A 19,130-nucleotide genomic window follows, 5' to 3' on the forward strand; every position below is an offset into this window, starting at 1 on the left:
CTTTTTATAGTTCTTGAATCTAGAAAACAGTGATCCTGACTACAAGAAGTAATATGTTTATTGCACTTTTTTTAAAAAAGAATAAGTTGGAAACACACAAGCTTTAGAATCAGCTAGATCAGTGTTGGAATCCTAGGTTTATTTCTAAGTATCTGTATGCCCTTTGGGATTGGAGCCTTATACAATATATTCCATGTCGCATTTACCTCATGTAGGTTGTAGTCACCAAAATTATATAAGTCCCCAAATATCTACACAATTCCCAGTGGCCTATAAATCTCCGTTCCCCAGGGAACCATATTTCTTTCTACAGATGATACAGGAAGTCGTAATATGGGTTGATAAATACTGTAGTACCATTTGCCTTTAGGGGAAAAGACATGACCACAGGGGAGAGGAGCCAAAGGAGCTGAACTATAACCTGGCCTTAATACCCATAGGCTGAACCCAGCAGGATCCAGCTCCCTGTGAGATTTCCTCAACAAATGGCCACTGCAGTAAATTAATAGCCCTGACTCTAATTCACATAACAGTAGAAACTTACTCAACTCATTTTAGCCCTAGTTCCCAAATCTCAGTTCTGATGATGGTGTCCAGTGGCTAGAAGGCACAAAATGCATGCATTAGCACCAAGTATCCAAGAAACTTAACTCCACCAGGGATGGTAGGCATCCTGAGTTTGGGAAAGATTTTAAAGAAACCATGAGTAAGAACTTCAACTTCTTTGGGCCTCAGTTTTCTCAGCAGCAAACTATAATAAAAATGGTTTTCCTGCAAATTCATACTGAGAATTAAAATTGTTTCAAGTACCTAATACTGTACTAAGCATAATGTAGGTAATTATTAAAAGATAAGCTTTTATTTTAAATGGAGCAAATACTAATAATGCAAGAGAAGGAACCAGTACTTCTGTACTCATAAAATGTGCCAAGGAAATTGTTCAGCTGCGTCATTCCCTCAGTTTTTAAGTGCATGAAGAAAGGAGAGTTTATTCGTTTTCTATACTCAGAAGTGCACTTCCAGAGCAAGACCACTCCTGACAAGCCACTTGAAAACCACCCAAATAGTGTGTGAGATCACATTGTTTCTTATTACAAATTACATCATCAGAACATTCCAGAAGCTAGAGTACCTAGCTTGACACATCTGTGGAGGCTGTGAAATTACTGAACTGTGGCAGTATAATATAAAAACCAGTAGCATTCTCAAGAAGGACCGTTGCATTTTAAAATATATAGAATTAGGAAAAGCAATACCACCACCATGGTGTGATGCAGGGAAAGAAAAAAAAAATCATGAATCCATATGGCTATTGTTCTTAAATCATCAAAAAGTAATTAAAACAAGTGAAACCAAAGCAGCCTACAACTACATATAAGCCCAGATTTAATGAGTTGTGGAAAATGTAATAAACTAAACAAATCACACATTACTATTAATTAATGGGCTGTAAAAGACTTCCAGGTGGCTTAGGCAAATAATTCTTATTTTATATTTTGGAAAGAAGGTTTTTGGTAATTATGAGATAAGTATAATTTATCTTAGCTGTTTTTATCTAAAAACTGTGATATTTCTGCTTTATTATAAATGATTATTTAGATTACTTTAAATACATGTTTTCCCAATTCCTTATATGAAATTATATACATAAATTATTTCTCAATTATTTTGTATCAGATTATATTCATCTTGATATAGAAATATTAAATTTATAAACTTATAAGTCATAAATATTTTCTCCATAAATATTCTGCTTAGATGAATTAATTTGATTGGAGGATATATTATTATAATTTTCATAATACGTATATCCCATAAATACAGAGAAATGTTATTTGAATTATTTTTCTGGTATCTGGCACTCTTTTGTTAATCTAATACACATTTGTTATGTCCCAGTGAGAACTCTTTATTCTTAAGGATTCAAAGATTTTAAACTGAACTTTAAGGCACTAATATTTTTATAATGAAGACATATAGTAATTAGGTTATATGAAAACTGGAACAATATAGCAATGTATAATATGCTACTGAAGCATAGAGGGGAGGAGGATACACAGAGGGTATTAAAAAATGAAGGTGGCATTTGCAGCACACCTCACAGAAATAAAAGTTCTCAAGACAGAGATGGAAGACACTTACTACAATAGCTGGCATAAAATAGGTGTTTTGTTAATGTTGTTATATAGATCAAGGCAGAGGCAACTAATTCCTCTTTCTATAATTGATATTCATTTATTAACTTAAAACATGTTTATTATATGAAATGATTATATTGTATTTACATTTAAAGGTTCACAAATATTTGAAGTGTTTATGTCTGTTAGTGGAGGCAAACAATAATTGTGGTCTATGACTCTGTTTAAAGAGAAGATTGTACTTTTTCATATGTTTATATGTGAATCATTGTATTATAATAGAAAATAATCTATTGTCTTTTATCACTAGTGTGATGATATATTAGCAGATCCAGTTCCTGAAAACTTTGTGATAAAAGTTTCATTATGATATACATTAAAAGAAAATAAATTTTGAAATTAATTAGGGAGTTCAGGGCAGGTGTCTTTGAAAAAATTGACTTTGTGGCTGAGACGTGATGAAGACAAATAGGGAGACTTGGGAAGATACAGGGAATGAGAATTCCCATCAACAAGGCTCTTAACAAGACCTTGTGGGGCAGGTGGCTTTGTACATCAAGGAAAGAATATATAGGGCTGATGTATAGTACCAGATGGGACCCAAAAGTAATAATATCATTCAAGAAGTGTGCACAGAATGAGGTCAGAAGAGGGCTAAAATGGACTATTAGGTACCAAAACATGTAGGAAGATAGCAGAGAATCACAGGCCAGAAGAGAAGACAAAAAAAGCAGGAATAATAACAGATACTATCCTGTGATAGTATCTACTTGATTGTAAGTGTTCAATAAATAGTAGAAGTATAGATTTCTTTGGTAAAAGAAACAAAACTATATGTAAATAACTATAGTCCTGAATATTAATAATATTAATATTAAAATTAAAATAAAGCAATCTTTAAATTGCCCTAAATTTTCCTACTGGGAGACTGTATTTGAGTCCAGAGTTTTGGGCTTTAAGTTACATAAACAAGAGTTTAAAAAATTTCTCATTGCAGGGGCACCTGGGTGTCTCTGTCAGTTAAGTGACCAACTTTTGATTTTGGCTTAGGTCATGATCTTGAAGTTTGTGAGTTCAAGCCCCGCACTGGGCTCTGCACTGGCAGTGTGGAGCCTGCTTGGGATTCTCTCTCTCTTTCTTACTCTCTTTCTCTTTATGCCCCTCCCCTGCTTGAATTCTCTCTCTCTTTCCACCTCTCAAAATAAATAAACTTTAAAAATATTTGTCATTATAGAGAGGTCTCAGGATTCTGGAGAAAATCAAGAAAAAATTTAATGGAAAACAGGGCATGCAGTTTATAACAAGGGAGAAGTGGGATGTCAATAGCTATAGAAATAAGAAGGTACTACAGGTCCGTATATCTGTATGAGGAAGAGAGAAGAGGGGATATTGCAAATTAACTGCAGTAAAAAAATAAATGTGCATCAAAAGTGGGAGATGGTAGGGGCTCCTGGGTGGCTCAGTCGGTTAAGTGTCCAACTTCAGCTCAGGTCATGATCTCACAGTTTGTGAGTTCAAGCCCCGCATCGGGCTCTGTGCTGACAGCTCAGAGCCTGGAGCCTGCTTCAGATTCTGCGTCTCCCTCTCTCTCTCTGCCCCTCCCATGCTCGCACTCTGTCTCTCTCTCTCTCTCTCTCTCTCTCAAAAATAAATAAACTTTAGAAAAATTTTTTAAAAAGTGGAAAATGATATCTGGAAAGGTTGGTTGAGTCCAGATGTGGAATTTCTTAATTTGTGTTAATACTCAGTGGAGCATGATAGCTTTTAAGCAGAGGGAGGTCTTGATAAGAACTAACATATCAGAAAACAAAGGGTGATGATCAAACCATTCACAAAGCTATCACAATAGTCCAGATAGAAGGTACATTAAGGACTTCAACTGGGGCTGTTGCACTTTGGTAAGGAAAGGATGGACATGTGAAAATTATTGGGAAATTGGTTGGATATGGAGAGTATTAAAAGATAATGAAGACAGGCAAACAGTGATGTTCCCAAGTTTTCTAGTCTGATATCATTGACACAACTTACAAAAGAGAAGTTCAGAAGCCTGGCAAATTATTATGTCAAGAATATGAATTGAAATTGTGGTGCTGAAGGAGATTTTCAACAGGTAGAATGGCAGTAGCTATTAGAAATAGAGTCAGAAACAAAGAAATGGATCTAGGAGATATGAATTTATACTCCATAAAGCTAATAGTTGAAAACTGAGACAGTGTTTGAGGTAGTTTATAGAAGGGGGAGAGAGAGAGAGAGAGAGAATGAGAGAAAGAGGGAGTTGCCCAAAACTTGGGAATATCTATACAGAGTAAAAACAGGATTACAAACAGAAACAAAGAAAACATATTTTTATATGTTGTGGAGTACTGGGGAGGAAAGACATTAAAGAATGTGCTGCATAAAAGTAACTTCTCTCAAGCTGTTGAGCCTCATATGTGAACTACTAATCTAGGAATGAAGTACTTTTAAGATATTTGAGCATCATATCAAAGAAAATGTTGATTTAGGGATTGTAGGTCATATCCTCAGGCAATGGGTAAATCAAATCAAAGTCAATATTTCTACTGCAGCTCTCTGCAAAGGCACAATATTGGATGGTTAGAGATTCTTATAAGCTTCAAATGGGATGAAGGTTAATATTTTGTAAATTTTGCCATTTACATGTGAGTATAATTCAAGGAAGGACTTATATTCTATATAATGCTGACACTGAGCATTGTATGACTTATATTCTATATAATGCTGACACTGAGCATTGTATGCTCAGGAGACCTCAATATTGTTAAAAATTAATTGAGTGTACAATGGGGAGAAAGATGGAGCTAGAACACCCATGAATTTTACTGTTGAAGGGCAAAAAGCATTTTAAATTATTGTTTTCAATAGAATATAATGTTTACGATGTGTGGCTTTCTTAACTTGTTATTTAAATTCCACTGTCCATCTACTGCCTAACTTTCAAAGAAACAAATGTTGTGTTTTGTTTTTCCAATTTCTTACATTATGCTTGATATGCTGTATGCTAACTTCTACCTTATTCTTCTAATGGAAGTACTGTCTTTATATTCAACACTGCTGTCTTTATTGACAAATACAGTTTCCTTACCCTTATTACCTATAAATAAAGTGAATGCATTTGAAGTGGTTGGCAAACCTTGTACTGGAAAATCTATCCTCCATTGTTTTCCATGATATACTACTCAGTTTCTTTACCTTCTACTCTGTAACTGCTCTCATTGATTTAGTTCTTCTAAATAAAGGAAAAATGTCTGTGTTTTCCTCTCTCTCTCATTGTGTTAGGCTCCACTTTGATGGAAAAAAAAGCAACTGATCTATTTTCTACTTTACCCTTCACTTGAGAGAAGTCATAAATAGGATAGATATATTATCTCAAACACATCAAAGGGTCCCAAGCTATGCTAACTCTCAATTTCCTTTCTTATGCTAATGTGAATTTCTAATTTTTATTAGAATTAATATTTTATAATAAAGGAGCACAAGTTTATAGCCTAGATTAAGTATTCAGTCTTTTTAGCATAAGCAAAGACATTTCTTAACCAAACACACATGATACACACACACACACACACCTGCACATCAACCTTTAGAATTTATCATCATTAAGGTAAATTGAATCATCTGGTTATATGCCTTTATTATGCAATTGAGAAAAGCCAGCTCATTTATTAAATGAGGTTTTAGGAGGTGGAAATTTCTCTAACAAGCTATTATATTTGTGAAAAAGTGGAAAGTCTGGTGAGCTGCTTTTCTCTAAGATCCTTTTAAAGCTAATCATTTTAATCATCTGTCTGGCCTTGTGGTTTTCCTATTATTGTCATTTACTAGTGACTACCAACTTGAAAAGTTATATATGATTTATAATCAATAATTATTTTCTAAAATAAATAATGAAATATATTTTAAATCCATTTTAAAAGAAAGAGATAATTATGAAAGTTAAATTTTAATACAGAATTGTGTTAAATGTAAATGACGGGGTTTTTTGTTCTTTTTTTCCACTCTGTATAAGGTTATAAATTTTAGGAATGAAATAGTCCTACATAATCTATGAATAAAGAAAAGCAATTCTATTTTATAGTTTTATAGGAAGATGATATTTTGTCTCCATGGCAGAGGCCAGTGGGGTGGGGTTGGAATCTGTTATAAGTAAAGATAAAGGATATCATTTTGTGGTTGAAGAGTTTTAATGGACCCTAGGTAAGGACAAGCATTTCTAGTTCAGAAAGACAATGTAAAATATATGTATTAAAATATTTTATTTTTCCTTAGCTAGTAATACATAAATGTGTTTAATAAGATCTAAGAAAATCTTATATTCAAAATGATGCAGAGGTGCCAGAGTTGTAAAAGTAAACAAGATTATGTTGACAGTTAATTTTTATGTTTTATATATAAATACTCATTTAGCCTCATCCATATTTATTATGCCATCCAGATTCTGTTAGGAAAAAAATGAACCCAATGGAATTAGATTAATATCCACAAATTTTATATTACTAGTATTTCCAAAATATAAAAACTCAAATAGTAAAATTTGGACCACAGTTAGAGCTTGTTTCCATTAATTTTGAAAGTAGAAAAATACTCATAACTACTAGCTTTTCAACTGATTATGGTTTATGTCCACAACAGTAACCGTAGCTATAAATTTAGGTGCTACAAAAGAGTTTGAACCAAAGTAGGCTAAATGGGCTCTGCCACCACTATGCTGCCCCTGCTGCCGTTGCCCGACATCGTCTACTTCCCTGTTTAAGGGCACTGTGAGGCCATTCCCATGCTGCTGGCTGACCAGGGGTAGAGCTGTTAGGAGGAGGTGGTTACCAAGAAGATCTGGCTGCAGGGCTCACTCAAGGACTCCTATCTCTATTAGCAGCTTCCCAGGTTCCAGGATGGAGACCTTACCTGCCATTCTGCCACATCTGGGCCTCTCCCTTGGCCTTTATGGGAAGGACCAGCGGGAGGTGGCCCTGGTGGATGTGGTGAATGATGGCATGGAGGATCTTCATTGCAAATACCTCATCCTCATCTATATCAACAAGGAGACATGTAAGAAGGAGGATGTGAAGGTACTGTTGTCTGAGAACCAGGCCTTCATCCTGGGCAACCAGATCTCCTTTGCTTGTTGCTGCTTCATCAGGTCCTGGCCCCTGCTGCCTGCTGCCTGGGTTCCTTACACCTGCTCTCAGCCTAGTGGTTTGCCTTGTTGCCTGTCCAAGCTCAAGGACTTCCTAGCTTCTTCCCCCACACAGAACCAGCCTATGAATGAATCTGGAAGCAGTGAGAGCTACCGGGAACTCTGGCAGGAGGCGGGGGCTGCCTACCTTTCTTTCCCAAGGACCAGTACAATTTCCAAGAGAGGAAAAAGAAAAACAGATAGACCAACCAGATATCCTTAATTTCCAAGGTTAGCCATTCTTTTTTTTAATTAAAAAAAAAAAAAAAATATATATATATATATATATATATATATATATATATATATATATATATATTTATTTTGAGAGAGAGAACAGAAGAGAGACAGAGAAAGGGGGAAAGAGGGAATCCTGATCCCGAGCAGGCTCCTCACTGTTAGCACAGAGCCCAACATAGGGCTTGATCTCACCAGCCCTGAGATCATGACTTAAGCCAAAATCAAGAGTCTGATGCTTAACTGGCTGAGTCACCCAGGCACCCCATAAGGTTAGGCTTATTATAAAGTGAGTACAACTGCAACAGACTGAATGGAGCTTATTTTGGATAATAAAGACATTACTGAGACAACCATTAGCTGTGTATCTCCTTAATGGAGTTTGACCCGGTATTGATAGTCAGTCAAATTGTCTGAATTCTATTCATTTTACCTCTTTTCTAATTAGGGCTATTTTGAGTTTCACCTGCATATTAATAAAAACCAATAAGAAGTTCTCAACATAATATGAAATTATGCATCATTAGATTTATTGCAAAAAGTAGCATTAGAGTGAAGCAGTTAGCATGTGTGCTCTCTGTGTAGCGCTGTATTGGCATAACCATTCTGAATAGATAAGCCCCCTGAGATAAAACAGACCAAAAAGTAGTCTGTGTGACTATACTGAAGTATAAGTAAAAAGCAAGAATGATAAGAATGTAAGAACATCATATATTTTACATAGGTTAAATTCAAGTCTTTAATCAGCTGTGCAGCCACAAGTAGAATATAAGACCCTTATCACTGCAAGTTTCTGATCTCAGAGTGTCTATGAGACCATTCAGCCACCTTCAGGATTGTTTGGGTGGTTTAATGGGATATCATATGAAGAAACTCTGCAAAAATATTATTAAGAAATCTGGATCTAGAATTAGAATAAGACCTGAATTTCACTTTCACATTTTGTTAACTATGTCTGTTGGACAAGTGAGCTCCCTCCCTCAGACAGTTTCCTAAATTTCAATATGTTTAAATGTGGATAATGATAAGTTATGGCATTTTTTTCTTTGTAATTGAATATAAAATTATATTCAAAAAGTTTACTCCAGTTTCTGGCACATAATAATCACTTAATAAATCTTAGCATTTATTGTTAGCATTTTCATTATATACTGTTAATGTTTATATCATTAAATATAAATACTATATAAGTATCTAACATTTAAAATAAATTGATTGTACAAATTGATATACTTTCATTACAGTGTTTATTTTATGAACAAAGATAGCCTTGCTTTTCTTAATCTCATAGTGAGTGAATCAACTAAGATAAAAAATATTGAAAATATTTTAAGAAAAAAACTGGGAAAATTCTCTAAAATACAAAATAACATGAATATTCTTACTGACAATTTACAGACATACTTTTGGTTATATTCTCATGACAGATGTGATCCTTTCAAAATATTGTCTAATTTCCTGTTAACTATTTATGGAAGACAATTCTCTAAATTCATCTACCTATTAAGAATTGAGGGTTAAACCTTTTTATTTCTTTTCAAGATTTTAAAAATATTAATTATATTGAATATTAAGCAATAAATTGTATTAAATATTATTTCTGGATCTTTTGACATGAATTATGGAAGTGGCACTGGGTAGACACTCTAATGTTGACAACTAAAATAAAATAACATTTATATATACATTCTTAAAGAAGTTGAGAGCAAATTTTGTTTCTTAGTTTGACAAATTCTATCACTATGTCCTGACTCTTAAGTTTACAACCCAATTAAGCTATGAAATGAATAGGAATAGGATATGAAATGAATATTCATTGCTAATGGGATCAATAGAGAGATGTTGCTACAATTCTAGAATCACTTTTAAAAAGTAAACTTAGAGAGCTTTCTTTTGTCTGCAGTCAAGGACACATCTAAAATTTCTTTTATAGAGATGCCGGGGTGACTAAGTCCGTTAAGTGTCTGACTGGATTTCAGCTCAGGTCATGACCTCATGTTTCCTGAGTTCAAGCCTTGCATCGGGCTCTGTGCTGACAGTGCAAAGTCTGCTTGAGATTTTCTGTTTCCCTCTGTCTCTGCCCCTCCCCTGCTCATGTTCTCTCTCTTTCTCTCTCTCTCTCTCAAAAATAAATAAGCATTTCAAAAACTAAAAATACTTTTATAAAAATGTTACTTTTTAATATTTTCTTGGAATATCTTAGTTTGCCTTAGGCATCTATTACAATATGGAAGATATTACCAATAGTATACAAAATAATATGTAAAGATATAACTAAATTTAAACTGGATATTAACACCTGTTATGACATCAATATTAATTATATCCACAAATACCATTATAGGTATTAATGTCCATTTACTAATAATATAACTGTTGGGTTTATGGAGCTTTATAATTTATAAAATATTTCTGAAAAAATTGTATTACTTATTTTGATTTGCTGTTATGCTTATTAGAGAGGACTGTGTATACACCTCTTAAGGAATCATTTTTCTCATAGGTGTCAGAAGGGAGTTCTTTTTGAGGGTAGTGGTCACTGTGGTACTGGAGGATATTCATTTATTCCCTTACTCATTCTGCAAGTATTCACTGAGTGTTGGCTATGACCGTGCATGTTAGAGGTTGGGTATTAAACTAAAGTAAATTAATAGATAAATGATATATAAAATATGTCTTCAGTGAATTCACAATCTTGTAGAGTCAGTGGTATGCTTAAGTTCAGAATGGCTCTTGGGAACCAAGGTAGTTTTCATAAATACTTGTACTTCAATATAACAAGAAACAAATATAATAAAGACCATGTGAGATTATATGTATATATATATGTAATATTTTATATTATACTCTCTCTATATATACATATACATATATATATATCTATATCTATATCTAATCTATATCTATATCTGTATCTATATATCTATCTATATCATCTGTATGTATACACATACATATAGAGAGAGACACAGAGACAGAAAGAAGGTTGGGGGGGGAGGTTAGTTGTTAAATGGTAGCTCAGCAGGCAAATAGACTGTCATATATACAGATATAAATAAGAATGAAATGATCTTAAGACAGTGTATAGTTCACTATAGCTTGAGTAACAGAAAACTGGAAAAACAGACAGAATGTAAATAATAAATAGCTTTGAGACCATTTGTAGGAGTTTATACTTTATTCTAGAATGCATTAGAAGACTTTAAATGTTTTAGGGACCAGCGGATAATATTAGTATTCCTTGGGTAGAGGAAAAGAGGAAAAGATAAATAGTAACCTTTTATCTATATACATCTGTGTCCATACAGTCAAGCTTAATCACGTAATGCCCCAGTAAACTCCATACTTGCCACTTAAGTCCTATCAAGTGGATAGAACGTAACCTTGGCACAGAGAAGTTATTCTGGTCCCAATTTAGTTTAAACTTAGAGTATAAGCACCATAAATTAGATAGAGTATCTCATCTAATTTATAAACTAGATTAAATGGACAATGTCTGAGGATATCCCAAACAAAGCTATGAAAGATGATAAGCATTTTAATCTGAACCTTCTACTCAGACTCATGCAATACCATTTACAGTGTGAACAAGTCTCCATTGCGCTAAATTGAAGAGGACTTTTATTAAAAAGCTCCTGTTTCAGATACACACGAAGACTTATTAGGATTTATAATTAGGACTTATAAAAGGATTTAGAAAACCAATGTGCACTCACAGAATTTGCCTTAAGTACTAAATTTGATTGAAAACAAAACAAACAAAAAGCAACAACAAAAATAGAAACAAAAAGAAAAAAAATGCTGCAGAAAGCTCACATAGAAACTGGGGCCATGACTTCACAGGTGCTGAGGCCCTTCTCAGCTATACACAGCTAATTAGTTGGTAGTGATTAGGAGTTATTCTCTCAGTTCCTCTTTTTCATTCTTTGGAGAAAAATATCAGCCAAACTAATCATCATGTGATTCTTCCACTAGGTGTTATAAAATTATGAGAAGAGTAAAGTGGTTTATAATTCTCTTGAGATAATAGTTGTATGTTTTGGGGGAAAAATCAAGATTTTTGAGGATATTGAATGAGAATTCATGTTGAAAGGATCAGAAAAATATTTCTCGAAATTGTGTATTTCTCAGTCTGGTTTTAAGATCCTTTAGTTAATTTAAGTTTGTTAGTCAAAGAGTGAGAGTCTAAACCCTGAATTTTGTTCTACTTAACATAGTATTTACAGCACTTAGTATCTTCTATATGGCAGAATATTTCCCTGGAAGGAGATTAAAATCTAGAGAATACCTATACCTTACTTGGAAAGGAGAAATTCATTTCAGTAATTAGACCCTATTTTGTATTTTCAGAATCTTCTACACAGACTCCCTTTTTTCTACCACCAAATACTACCATGTCACGCTGTCATGCCATGTCAGGTAAAACTGTTAAACATTCTCATTTATATTATGTCCAAAACCAAATCCACATAATATTTTACACTTAAATACTTGGATTCTGATCTTTGTCTCTATAATCACTGAAACTGGTTTTTAAAGGTCTCAAAATCCAAAATTTTTTGAGTATTATTTATAGCATTTGACAATGGACGACAGTTGTCACCTTAAAACTGAATGTCATTAAAAAAACCTGAATGTCATTTATACTTCAGTCCGTTTTATTGGCTTTTTTCCTCTGCCTCTTGGCTTATTCCATTCTTGTCTCCTTCACTAACTCCTTTCTTTCTACCTTTCACTATCTTTCTACCAGAGAAATGTATATACTCCTGAAGGTTAGGTCCTTAGCCGTCTTCTTTCCAGTTCAATTTCTCTTGATGAAACATCCTTAAGATTTCAATGAGTCTGTCATTGTGTTTTGTGGCCAGTTCCTCACTGCCTTTCCTGAGCACCAACCAATATTTTAAAATATTATGTATTTTCTTCTTAAAGTTGAAATAAAATCACCTCATATTCTCATTGTCACTTTATTATGTAACAGTATTATAGATTTTTTCAGTTGAATTAATCAAATCCCAGAATCTTGGTATCATTCTAACTTTCCCATATCTTTTACATTTCTACCCCCATCCATTTAATCATTTGCAAGTTCTCATTTGTTTCAGAGTCTCTTATAGATATCTATTCTATTATATTCAATACATAAGGGATTCAAGTCACTTTTGCCTTGATTACTGAAATGACCTCCTAACTTGACCTTCACGATAGAACTTTCTTGGATACATTTCCCTAGAGCAGTTAGTTGTCTGATCATCTCTGCCTGCTCTGTGAGTGTGTAGAGTGAATTACAAATTTCTCTGCATTTATGATAAACCATCAGAAATGTATGCAGGGACGTCATGGTCAGAGTTGTATTTTACATAGATCATTTTAGAGATTTTAGTGGAGCTGGGGTAGGATGAAGAGAGATGTTAAGGAGTAGAAAATATAGGCAGGCAATTTTTCTAGTAGTTCTGAAGGAGAGAATGAGTATATACACTAAGGAAATATATATGGAATAGGGAGATTTGTACTGATTTTGTTAGCATTAAAGTCTATGAGAATATGCATTGTTCATTTTGGCCCCCTAATATCTAGAATAATGCCCAAGAGAGAGAAGATATTGAGCAAATATTCCATGAATAAAATAACTACAGATGCTGAGCAAAACAAAACAAAAAATTCAATGCATGATGAAGTATGGTATAGGGTAGAAAAGGCAGATTGTAAGTATAGAGTTCAAAGTTAGATTTGAGTTGGAGCTGCTATTTTATTACTAGCCATGTAACTTTGGTAAAACAAGCTTGGATAGCAAGGGTCAGAAGATTTGTACATTCCTGATCTGAGTCTTTGTGGGTTACTTTACATGACGTGAATGAAGAACTGCCTTTCTGCATTTTTAAAAACAAGAAGAAGAGCAGGAAGACCAAAGGTCAAGTCAGGCAAGTGGTTCATTTTGCTAGAGGGCATTTATCACATATGGACAGAATTATTCACGAGTTCCATTAATAATTAAAATATATGTTTGAATGAACTTTAATAAATAAAATACTTACAAAAACATTATGTCATAGAATTAAGGATTTGAGGACAATCTGCCACAGATTTCAACTTTGATTCATTCATTATAACTTCCATTTAAAGCACAAAATTACATATGTTAATTAATTTTTTTCTGTGATCTCAAAGAATCCAAAGGAGTCACACACTCACAATTATTATATCTATTATGATCAGAATAATTTTCCTTTAAAAGGAAGATTTAAACCACATTCTTCGAGTAAAGACTTTATAAAAGAAAAACATAATTGTTTTGTTTATAGAAAACAAAATTACAAAGTACATCAACTTATTTTGTAATAAAATTAGATAATTTTACAACTAATAAAATTATCCATGTCAATGTGATTCATTCAAATTGATATTCAAATGATTTAATGAAGTTATTATGGACAAAATCTCATGGACTAATGAAATAAAGCTTTGAATATACTGTGGAGTTAGCAATTATTCAAATAATTTCATTAGCTATAAATGCTAGTTAAATGTGGTTTTAAAATATAAGGTCAATTTTACCTTAAGTGAAAAAGTTATGAAAAGCTAGAGAAGTAATTTTTGAGTTTTATATAAAAATGAAAGGTTAAATTAAAGGGCTTAAATACAAAGTCTATAAAAATCATATAATCTCTCAAAGAATTAAGGAGGTTATTTTAATCAACTGCTTCAAGGAAAACTAATGGAATATTCTGCGTCTAAACCATCTAAATGCCCTGGAAAGCAATATGTTCGAATTTAGATGTGAACTATCAATTTACCAGGGATGGCATATAAAGATATTTTGAAGCAAGAGACAGCATGAGGAGATTTTATTCTTGATTCATTTTATGTTTGACTTACTAGTATGAATTATTTCTAAAAATCCAAATTTTGGAGAGATTGCTATGAGCTTTAGATATCTGAAGGATGTTTTAGAAGTGTGTGGTGTCACATTATCAATTCCAAAGTCTCATCAGCATGGTAATAAGCTAATAGAGTGACAAAGTTTTATATGGTGTATTCTTGCATGTCACTGAAGAGAAATCACTATACTAGGTGAGGAAATTATCCTCATGATGAACATCAGCTACAGGAATAAAGTACACTCTGTCAAAAATAGTCATTATCAATGTTATTGATAACCAGTAACAATCAGTACTAGTGATAGTTATCCAACTTTGTGTTGATTTATGTCTTTCTGAAGTTAAAAACAGTTCACAGGCATGACTTCTTTACATCATTAATTTTTACTATGCCCTTATGAGGTATATATTTATTAATGCCAAAGTATATTTTTAACATGAGTGAAGCTGAACCACATTTATAAATATTCATTTAGGAAGAACTTAAAATAAAAAGTCTTCATGGATAGACATTTATACATGTAAGGGATGAGTTAAAAGGGGAAATGAGCAAGACTAGAGCAGTTTCTCAAATCCATTAGCTCCTCAAATCAAAATTAAAAAAAAAAAACTATAAGTGAATGAATTGAATAGCTTCATTATTACACTGTAGTTACACTTAAATAATTGGTTCGGTTTTATGTCAGGCTAATTACACTTGCTATTGAACTGATATAGGGACGTTGTTAAGATCTCTCTATAAGCCTCAAACAAGAAATTTCCATAAGAATTAAATGTCAAGAAAGTATTTTCTCCTCTTAAGGAACTTGGGGGAAATTAGAGTCCTTTAAATGTCTGTATTTTTTCCGTTTGCTCTGACTGCTGGGAGTCCCAAGGAAATATTTACGTCTTGACCACAAGATTTTGAGACATTATGGCCTACACTGTCTTGACCTCTTATTATGAAATGTATTTTTTCCTGTTGCTGTATTTATTTACTTATATATTTACCTTTTATGGTACATAATTTTATGAAGCAAGTCAATCAAATCACATTTGGAATGAGATTGAGGTAAAATATATTGGAAAATTAAAAAAATATTATGTAAATATACCTCTGCTATTTCATATTTGTTAATATGTTGGGTGACAAGTGAAGAGGAACAAAACTTTAAAAGAAGATTATTTTACACTTAATTTTTCGACATATTGCTACATCACCAGGTAAAAGTGCCAATGCTTACTTCCTTATTCCCATTCCCTTCAAAAGCCAGGATCTATAATGATATTATCAGCTACTGATAATAGCCATAGTCATCTTTTTGCTGTCTCAAATTCATTTAGAAAACTTAGCTTTCCAGGTTCTAACCTTAGATTATCCAATACATAAAGATAATTATGAGGAAAAATTTATTAAAAGAGAAAATATGAAAAGAAGTAAAATAATTATATACCAAAATTAGTATACATCCCCAACTTTCAGATCTACAAAGAGAGACGCAGATACTTAAACTTTTAAACTTGCATAAAAATTAAGCAAGTGGCTCACTGACTACAATTTGAACAATGAGAAGAAATGCAGAATGATTACATACTTATTTCTGTTGCTAATATTTATTTTTGTTATATCATATAAGTATTGATAAAGTGATTATAAAATCGTGGTTGATGAAGCAAACATACAAAGAATTTTGAGAAACTACAATATAAATATATTTTGAGAGAGGAGTTGAAAATCAAATTGATTATGTCAAAGTGAATATAATACATATTTATATTAGAATAGGGAAGGATTGAGTACTATTAGAGTTAAATAAGAGGTATCATTTGCCTTAAAAAAGATGTTCATTTTAAGTCTCTTTTACTAAACTGATTTAATAATAATGTCATCCTACTCACTACCAGAACTTATTTGGAACAGTTTTATATACACCTCTAACATCTAGATTTTAGTCTCCTGTAGTATTATGCATGTGGTAAATGAAAAGTAGCTGAATTTATGATTGACTTGGGAGGTGGGCAGGTGATCAAAATATCATTAGTGGAAAGCTAGACTATTTTAAAATATATTTTTGGTTAACAGAGGACAAAAAAGCTAGGATTAGGTGAGTCTCAATAACCAAATTGTGACAATTTGTATATGTATATAAATAAATTGGATTTGCAAAATCTCATGTAATTCTAATAATACTCAAAATCAGAAAGCTTAATATGATGTGTTTGTGTCTAATATGCATATATAATTTCCAATAAAAAGAGAAAGTGACTCTAATAAGATATGTTTAAGGTTATTATCTTTATTGAATATGGGATTGTTAGCATATGGATACTTGTTTCTTCAATTAAATACATATCCATCTATAAAATATAGATTAGTCTGGTTTCTATTAATATAATTAAGGGAAATTCACTTGGTATTTATTTAACACTGTCCAATAAGTCTTAGAATCACAACATTTTAAACAATTATGTCATATTCCAAAAGGCAAAGCCCATGTGAAAGCTATAAAGTGTTATTGATATAACAAAAATAATGTTCAAATTATACAGGAGGTCAAGTCTGTTAAATACGTCTCAGATTTGAATGGAGTAACCAAAATTTGACTGATAACTCAGAAACAAACTCTAGAGTGGGTAATATGATCCTCATTAGAAAGGAGAATTTTAGATCACAATAGCACTACATAGTGTAGAAAATATATCTGATGAAATTACTGGATTATATATGATGAAATTGATGTATAAATGGTAAAAATATTTATATAACAAAAATATTATAAACTGAGTAAAGCACAAAAATATGTCTTAAGAGTAAGTACAAGACAGAGTTTACTCATAAGTATTAATAAAAATTTTTATAATCAATTTGATAATTTATAAATTTTGCCTAATTTTATGACATTTAACATGTTTAATTGACTCATATAGTAGACTTGGAATATTTAATTTGATTAAATAGGTTTTGATAATTATCTAAACTTACTAAATATATTAGTTTTAAAATATTAGTTATATATTTAAAATTTTATATAGTGGCTGATAGATATAAAGGATTAATGATTTCAGCTTTAAATGTGTGAAGAGTAATAAACATTCTCTACCCACAAAAAACCTTCAAACATTAAGCATCTATCAACAATAAGTAGTACATTATCTATCTATGTATAAGGCTAAACAGAAAATCATGATGTAAAGGAAAGGTGCGACCAAGTTGTTAAACTTACTTCACCTTGGTATCCTTTCACTTAGTTTCAGAAACTGCTTTTTACTTTCCAAGTTCCTACATCATTTTACCCCTAATCACAAAACTACCTTGACTCCTAGAATCCCATAACACCCAAGCTCATATCCAAATATACTGCGAAGCAAGTTGATGGAGTCTTCATTCTCCTCTCTACCACCTATATTTGCATTTTTCCCCAAAGATCTTCTGGAATGAAGATAGAGCTAAACTAAAGAACATTTTAAATATATATATATATATATATATATATATATATATATATATATATATATATGGCACATTATATGTATATATGGGCTTCAGAACACAGTTGAGTCTGGTGGGATAGGAATGAGGAAAGGCAAAGTCATAAGATACCACTAATGAATGCATATGTATATTAATCCATATGTTTAATTTAGGAAGAAAGTAAATATTGCTCTAAACCAAGTTTGGGACAGCTGGATGCTGAATAAGTCAGATAGATACATTGGACTTTCCTCGCCTGGTCATTGAACTGTAAATGCTGGTACCAATGTGATCACTGTGGGCTGTGGTATCTGACAGCTGTGACTGGTCTTTGCAGAAATTCTAAGATGATGCAGTCATATAGACACATAGTATCTTACAGTATATAGATTTCTGCTCTGAGGCATACAGAAAACTTTGCATATATTTTGCCAGCACTGGTGATTTGGGGTACAAACAATTGGTATACAAGCTATTATGAATTGTTGTACTTGTGTCAGATAGCAGACCAAAGAGACAAGTATAAGCCACTTAGTATTTGTTCATCAAGTTCTCTGGATTTGCTATATCTGTCTTGGAAGGACTACTCCATTTAGAGAGGAGCAATTAAGAGGGATATTTATTTTGTTTATTAGGTTATTCTTTTGATGTGCATGCTGAAAAGTATTACATTCTGTGTTACACCACACAATATTTTCTAAATTAAAAGGAGTATATTTAGACTACTATCTTGGTATATTTGGTGTATATAAAGTGCCTGTATGAATTCCTTAGCCAAATTTATTTTAAAGATAATATTTAGATTTTTCTAGGACCTAGCTCAATGTTCTCCAAATTATATCCATTATCATTCCTTTATTCTCTTCTTTCTCCTTCATACTCTGTAATAGGATGTCTGGATTCTGGGCTAATTAGAAAAAAATACGTGAGGGAGATTATAGAAAGAAAATCAATTATTCCATTCTTCAGGGTGTAATTTTAAATTAAAATATCATTGTGTGATGAATTACAGAGCCAATATAAGTTACATATAAATTATTAACACAAATATTCCTACCCACCTATTTTTTAGATACTGCAATCCTCAAGAATTTATATTCAAGTAGGATTACTTACTAAAAAACGGTACTAAGTTTGTTTGTTTGTTTTGTGTTTTTACTCAGTAGCTTATCTTTAATTTGGTACAAGCTTTCATCATAAATTAAATAACTTCATGACTTTTAAGAATGCATACAGTT

General features: G+C 32.3%; 1 protein-coding gene across 1 annotated transcript in view; it reads right to left on the minus strand.

Moving 5' to 3' along the window:
- Positions 1–19,130, minus strand: part of CNTN5 (contactin 5) — a 536,456-nt gene that overhangs the window by 495,963 nt on the left and 21,363 nt on the right. The window lies entirely within an intron of this gene.

The sequence above is a fragment of the Panthera leo genome, chromosome D1, assembly GCF_018350215.1.
Source record: "Panthera leo isolate Ple1 chromosome D1, P.leo_Ple1_pat1.1, whole genome shotgun sequence".
Classification (NCBI taxonomy): Eukaryota; Metazoa; Chordata; class Mammalia; order Carnivora; family Felidae; genus Panthera; species Panthera leo.